We start from the raw sequence: 7,759 nt of genomic DNA, 5'->3' as shown, positions 1-7,759 counted from the left end.
TCATGTTTTCTGAGGATTGCTTTATTCTACCAAACCATTCTGTTTGCAAATTTTGTAATATTTAATTATAGTGGACTAATTTTATGTTATTAGTCATTTATTCACTAAGTACTATATTAAGTAGCATATTATACAATAATACAGTGTTTAGAGAACATCACGCTTAGAGAATAAGTGAATAATAAAATAAAATTAATAAAACAGATTCTTCCAATGCCTAAATTGTTGCCTGCATATAAATTCACCACCTGTTTAAGATCACTAGACTATTAGTCAATAAGTTAATTATGTGATAATACAATCAGGTCCCCAATGCCAAGCAGAAGTTATGTAAGGGTGCTACTTAACCAAAGAACAGCTTAAATATAGGGACCTTGTATGTTACTCTGGTCCCTGCCTGTCTCTTTAGCAGAGAGATCCAGGGACAGAACACTCACTGTAATCCTGATCATGCCATTTAACATTCATATACGGAAGAACCAGACAGCTTTTCTACATCAAAGTCAATATTGATACGCAAGGTAGTCCCAAGGGCAGCCTTTTAAAGCTTGAAGTTTATTATCCACTATTATCTTCCGGATATGCTTCCAAATGGGGAGAACAGTGAATATTCCCAAGTTAAGTCATCCTTACTTCACAGAGCTGAAGCAGTTTTCCTGAGCCCCAGATTTAAATGTGAGAAAGCATGGCTATCTCACAAGCATGTTGGACTAATTCCCAAAGGGATCATGGGTATCTGAATAGTAGTTGGTGGGAATCCATGGCTTGTCACCTCTATCCCTAATTTCTGGCAGTAGTCACGACTCTGCCAACAATTATAGGTGATATATGTGTAAGAAGACAATATGTTTCTCTCTGCTATGAAAGGGTATGCATTCATCAGACTGTCTTTAGTATAAAGAAGGGAATTCTTCCACCAATGAAAGTTAAAAGTCACAGATGTCTGCCTAATGATGATACTGAATACTTCTTAGTTCACATGTACATCTTTACAACTTAAGATATTTATCCAACACCTCCAAGCTGGCTGAGTGTTGTTAACCAAAGAACAGCTTAAATATAGGGACACTGAGTATCAGATATGGCTTCAGGCATTTTGAAGGAAGATGCCCTGGACTTTCTTAAATTTGTTCTAAGAAATGTTCTGGATGGAGTCTGTTCCCACTGTTAGCATTAGTTATGTAAAGGTTTATGTGAGTCTAATTTTTCTAACTGGGTCAGTTGGCTAGTTTATGTTTATCCATATATTAGCTGTAGTGATTCATATATCCTAATCCTAATTAGGATTCAGAAATAGTAATTGGTATATAACTAAATATGTAATAATCACATTCTTTTCTGTTATTTATATTATAATTATCCATTAAAATTCAGCCAATCAGAGAAATTCCCTGGTGGTCCAGAGGTTAGTACTCTGCGCTTTCACTGCTGAGGGCCCGAGTTCAATCCCTAGGTGGGGAACTAGGATTCCACAAGCTGGGGGGCATGGCAAAAAAAAAAAATTCAGCCAATCAAAGTAACATAACCTGTAGGTAAGGAGAAGTTTGGTTCTCATGTAGAAAGAACTTTAAAAATATCTTTTGGGTAGAATTTTAGACATTTATACACATGTTGAAGTTCCTTTAGTTTGTATTGAATTTGTCTTACAGTATTCCCATCCAGCATACTGAATGGCAGATTAGACTTCTTTTTACAGTCTTGAAATCCAATAGACAAAACTTACTTTTGCTTATTACCTAGCTCCCATTGCTGACCAAGGAAAGATCGAGTTACATCTGATGTTGTTATTTTTCATTGGTGTAGCTAATTCTGCCAGTGGTGATAACACTAGGACTGCAGTAGTTTCTACTTCCACTCTTCAGGGGCTACCAGTTTTTATAGTTGCCTTAAGAAACCAACAGTAACCAGCAAAGCACAATCTCATCTTTTGCATATGCTCAGCTTTCTCATTCTATGAAACTAACAACGTCATGAAGGTTTTAGAAACTGTCATATAGTTGGATCCCTAACTGCATGGAAATTGGAAAAGAATTTGGAGTTCTATCAATAAAAAGTCAGGGAAAATTTGCATGGATAAACTCCTACCTCCACATCAAAGGACACAACAGGATTAATATGCAGGGTTTATAGAACTGATCCCAAAATGTAGTCAGCTCCTAAGGAGTTCAAAATTCTAATATTTATTAAATACATTATTTTGTCAAATAGGTAGTCAGACACAGAAGACCTGCCATGGGTCCTCATTCCCCTCCAGCTAAGTTGTACAAAAGGGTTACTAACTCTCCCACCCTTATCCAAGTGGAGAATAGATGTTGTGTGGCTTTTCTGTGGCCTCTCCTGTCTGCACAGAAAGTCATGTTTACTACATGTGACCTTTGCACTCTAACACTCCCAGACCTCTAATTATGTGCCTATTGTAACATCAGATGGAATCTTTTCACTTCCCTTTGCCTCCAAGAGTTTTAAATTAACTGGAGTCACCATATTTCATTGAGAACCATGTTATAACATTGTTCTAAACAATTTGTCTTAAATTATATACTACTAGAATTTTAATTTTTTTCAAGTAACAAATCACCTTAAAAGATGCTAAAGTCAATTGTTTAATAAAGTGGGTCACTAAGAATTTGAGTTCATTGAAGTCAATTTAAACTATATTCTACAATATTCCAATTAATTCATTTAATGCATATTTACCAAGTCCTACCATGTGCAAAGCACTGTAAATCAAAATAGACATAAATTTCTGGAGCCTCAGGTCTCACAGTGACCAGTACTTCAAAATTTTTGTTCAATTATATGTTGATATATGAAGCTTTGGGGGTTTTTTTTAGCATATGAAAATTTATTACTACCATGTTTTCACCATCAAAACTTAGTCTTTCCTTTCTGCCTTCACAGAGGGCCAAAAGAGAGAAATTGGCAACTTTGACAATGCGAACTCCCTGTCGCCAAGGAGAGCATGACCTTCGCAACCAAATCCAGCAACCAGAAATCACTTTCCCCAATAAAATTTAAGCAACCTTCATTGGGTAAAAAGATGATTTTTTTTCTTGCCGTTCTTAATCAGCTGGACCCTGAAACACTTTCTGATGGCAGGATTTGGCTGTTTGGTTTCAACTCCTACTCTTTCTGGGACAATTTCCTTTGCATGAAAAGCACCTCCAAAAGGGTTGGCCTTCAGGGTTATGCCCAAATGGGCTTTCTTGTACTGTTTATCATGACACTTCTGATCTCATCCGTGGCCCCAGAGCTTCTTGGCGGTATAAAAACCATGACACTTGCTCATCCTGCTAGCACAAAAAGCCTGAAAAGAGCAGAAGCTTTTAAAAAGATTTTGCCTTATTTGATATAAACCAACTCTGTCATCTCTAATTCCTAACCAATTATCTCTTTAGCCACTCATATTGGCATATGATAAAGAAATTTTAACTTCTAAGAGCCTTATATGGTGAGCTCTATAGTGTAATGGTTAAAATAATGGGCTTTGAAGATGGCAGCGTAGGAAGATCCTGAACTCACCTCTTCCCATGGACATGACGAATCTACAATAACATATGGAAAAATACCCTCTGAAAAGACTTGAAAACTAGCTAAACAGTTCCTTCACAACAAACAGTAAAAGGGCCACATGGAGATGGGTAGAACAGGCAGAGACGAAGTCTCGCCAAAAACCCCATGCCCAGCTTGGCTACCCAGTCAGGAGGGATCTCACAAATCTGGAGCTTCTCTCTGAGGAGCAAGGGGTTCATGCCCCACCCCAGGTACCCCAACGACTGGGATCTGCAACAGAGAGATGAGCCCCCAAAATGCCTGGATTTGAAAACCAAAGCTATAGGAAACTGAGATATTTCTCCTAAAGGGCTTGCCCTGGGGACCAGCACAAAAGCAACAGTTTGAAAAGCGCCTAGACTATACATGAAGGAGATTCATTTGATAATCCTAAAGTATCTTCTAGGAAAGCAGGGCCCTGTTGGGACTCTCTCTCTCTGGGGATGGAGGAGCTGGTAGGTACCATTTTTGTGCTCTTCCTCCACCTTGAGTAGCGCCAGCAGACACATCCTGACCCTGTGCTCTCTAGCAGCCCTGCAAAAACTAGCAGATATGCCCTGGTCCTATGATCTCCCACTAGCTTGCTAAAGCTGTCAGGCACACACAGTTCACACAAGAGATGCTCCTTGATCATCTAGCTTTGGTGGCCAGGGGGGATTGCATTCCTGGGTCCCACGGGACTCTCTGTAACAATCAGAGAAGACAGTTCTTGGAAGGCGACCACCCCCAGGGCAGTGCACAGACAGCAGACTGAAACACACCCCTATCCCTTCTGTGAAAAGGGCTTATTTACTTGTCCTGGAGCTTCAGCCTGAGGCGCAGGCTTCACATTTGCCATGCATCTAGAGGCCACAGAGGTGCACTCAGGAAATGTAGGCTGGGGAACACCATCTTTGTACTTTCCCTCAGCCTCACTACAGCTTGCTGGTACCTCGCAGAAAAGAGCTTATATGCTCATCTGAAGCCCTAATTTTTGCAAGGGTTGCCCAGGGAACACCTGATCACATGGACTAGAGGCCAGCAGGATTTACGATTGTGGTCCCACAGGAGTGCATATATTAGCATACTTTTAATACTGCTGCCTGGCAGTCTGGCTTCCAATCAGCCTGAAACTAGGTGCTGACTGGGATTCCTCTTTTTGGAACACTGACAGCTCTTGGCACACCTTCAACAACTGGGACCTATCAAAAACAAATCAGGCTACTTAGACAATCACAAAGGTTCAAAAGACAACCAAGAGCTAGGGCAAGGTTGAAAGATAAGTTTCATCTCCACAAGGCCACTCCTTCAAGACTGGGAGAGATACCTGTTTTAACTAATACACAGAAACAAACCAGAGTCAACCAAAATGAGGAAACAGAGGAATATTTTCCAAATGATAGAACAAGATAAAACCTAAGGAAAAAACCTTAATGAAATGGAGATAAGTAATTTACATATTAAAGAGTATACAGTAATGGTCATAAAAAGGCTCATGAAACTTGGGAGAAGAATGGATGAACACAGTAAGAACTTCAACAAAGATACAGAAAGTACCAAATAGAAGTCACAGAGCTGAAGAGTATAATAACTAACCTGAAAAATACACTAGAGAGGTTCAACAGCAGACTAGATGAAGCAACAGAAAGAATCAGTGACCCAGAACACAAGGCAGTGGAACTCACCCAACAGAGCAACAAAAAGAAAAAAAAGAATTTTACAAAGTGAAGATATCTTAAGAGACCTATGGGACAAAATCAAGTGAAATAACATTTGTGTTATAGGAGTTCCAGAAGGAGAAGTGAAGAAAAGGGGCAGAAAACTGTGAAGAAATAATGACTGAAAACATCCCTAACCTAGGTGGGAAAACTGACATCCAGATCCAGGAATCCAAAAAAATTCTAAAAATAGATGAACCTAAAAAGATCCATACCAAGACACATTACAATTAAAATGTCAAAAGTTAAATATAAGAAGAGAAACTTAAAAGCAACAAGAGAAAAAAAAATGTTACATATAACGGAATCACCATAAGACTATCAAAAGATTTTTCAGTAGAAACTCTGCAGGCCAGAAGGGAGTGACATGATATATTCAAAATACTGAAAGGGAATAAACTCCAACCAGGAACACTCTACATGGCAAGGTTATCATGCAGAATTGAAGAAGAGATAAGGCGTTTTCCAGACAAGCAAAAGCTAAAGGAGTTCATCACCACTAAACTGCCCTTAAATGATAATGCTAAAGGGACTTCTTTAAGCTGAAAATAGAGGGCATTAATTATTAATAAGAAAACATATGAAAGTGTAAATCTCACTAGCAAAGGTAAACATATCATAAAGGTAGTAGATTAAGCATTTACAAAGCTAGTATGGAGGTTAAAAACAAAAGGATTAAAAATAACTATAACTAAAATAATCAGTTAAGGGACACACAAAATAAAAAGACGTAAAATGTAACATCAAAAACATAAAACGTGGAGGGGGTTGGTAAAAGTGTAGTTTTAGAATTCGTTCAAACTTAAGTTGCTACCAACTTAAAAGGGACTGTTATATATATAAGCAGTTATATGTGCACCTCATGGTAACCACAAAGCAGAAAACTAAAATAGATACACAATAGATATTAAGAAAAATATCTAAGCATAACACTAAAGTCATCAAACCACAAGGGAAAATAGCAAGAGAAGAAGAAAGGAATAGAGAGGAAATACAAAACAGCCAGAACACAATTAACAAAATGGCAATAAGCACATACCTATCAATAATCACTTTAAATGCAAATGGACTAAATTCTCTATTCAAAAGACATAGAGTGGCTGAATGGATTATTTTTAAAAAGACCCATCTATATGCTGCCCACAAGAGACTCATTTCAGATATAAGAACACAGACTGAAAGTGAAGATATAGACAAAGATTTTCCATGCAAATGGAAACCAAAAGAAAGCTGCAGTAGCTATACTTAGATAAAATAGATCTTAAAGTCTGTAATAAATGACAAAGAAGGGCATTACATAAATGATAAAAGGTTCAATTCAACAAGAGGATATAACAATTGTAAATATGTATTCACCCAACATAGGAGCACCTAAATATATAAAGCAAATATTAAGAGACCTAAAGGGAGAAATTGACAGGAATACAATAATAGCAGAGGACTTTAATATCCTACTTAAATCAATGAATTGATCATGCAGATAAAAAATCAATAAGGAAATATCAGCCTTAAACAATACATTAGACCAGACAGGCCTGATTATACACAGAAATAGATATATGCAGAACATTCCATCCAAAAGCAGCAGAATACAAATTCTTCTCAAATGCACATGGAACATTCTCCAGGGTAGATCATTCTCCAGGCCACAAAACAAGTCTCAATAAGTTCAAGAAGATTAAAAACACATCGAGCATCTTTTCTGACCACACTGATATAAAACTAAAAATCAATTACAAGAAGAAAACTGGAAAAAATCAGTGGAGATTAAACAACAGGCTACCATAAAAACAATAGGTCAATGAAGAAATTGAGAATTTTTTTTTAAATACTTGAGACAAATGGAAATACAAATACAACTTACCAAATTCTATGGGATGCAGCAAAAGCAGTTCAAAGAAGAAAGTTCATAGCAATACAGGCCTACCTCAAGAAACAAAAAAAAAAAATCTCAAATAAACAATCTAATTTTCCACCTAAAGGAATTAGAAATAAAAGAATAAACAAAGCACAAATTTAGTAGAAGGAAGGAAAAACAAAGCTCAGAGCAGAAATAAGTGAGATTGAGACTAAAAAGACAATAGAAATGATCTTTGAAAAGGTAAACAAAATTGGCAAAACTCTAGCTAAACTCACCAAGAAAACAGAGAGAGGGCTCAAATAAATAAAATCAGAAAAGAAAGAGGAGAAATTACAACTGATATCACAGAAATACAAAGGGTCACAAGAGACTACTATGCACAATTATACACCAACAAACTGGACAACCTAGAAAAAAAGGAATAAATTCCTAGAATATTCCAAAACTGAATGAGGAAGAAATAGTAAATCTGAATAGACCAATTTCTAGTAAGGAGGTTGAATCAGTAATTAAAAAACTCCCAAAAAACAGAAGTCCAGGACCAGATGCCTTCACTGGTGAATTCTACCAAGCACTTAAAGATTTAATACCTATTCTTCTCAAACTCCTAAAAAACTGAAGAGGAGGGAACACTTCCAAACTCATTTTA

General features: G+C 37.1%; 1 pseudogene; it reads right to left on the bottom strand.

The window, feature by feature from the left end:
- Positions 1-2,795: 2,795 nt before the first annotated feature.
- LOC103085472 (40S ribosomal protein S23 pseudogene) lies at positions 2,796-3,289 on the bottom strand (annotated as a pseudogene).
- Between the last annotated feature and the right edge of the window lie 4,470 nt (positions 3,290-7,759).

This window comes from Lipotes vexillifer, unplaced genomic scaffold, assembly GCF_000442215.2.
Source record: "Lipotes vexillifer unplaced genomic scaffold, Lipotes_vexillifer_v1.1 scaffold265, whole genome shotgun sequence".
NCBI lineage: Eukaryota > Metazoa > Chordata > Mammalia > Artiodactyla > Lipotidae > Lipotes > Lipotes vexillifer.
Note: the sequence above shows the minus strand (reverse complement) of the source record. Positions and strands in the feature narration are given on the sequence as shown.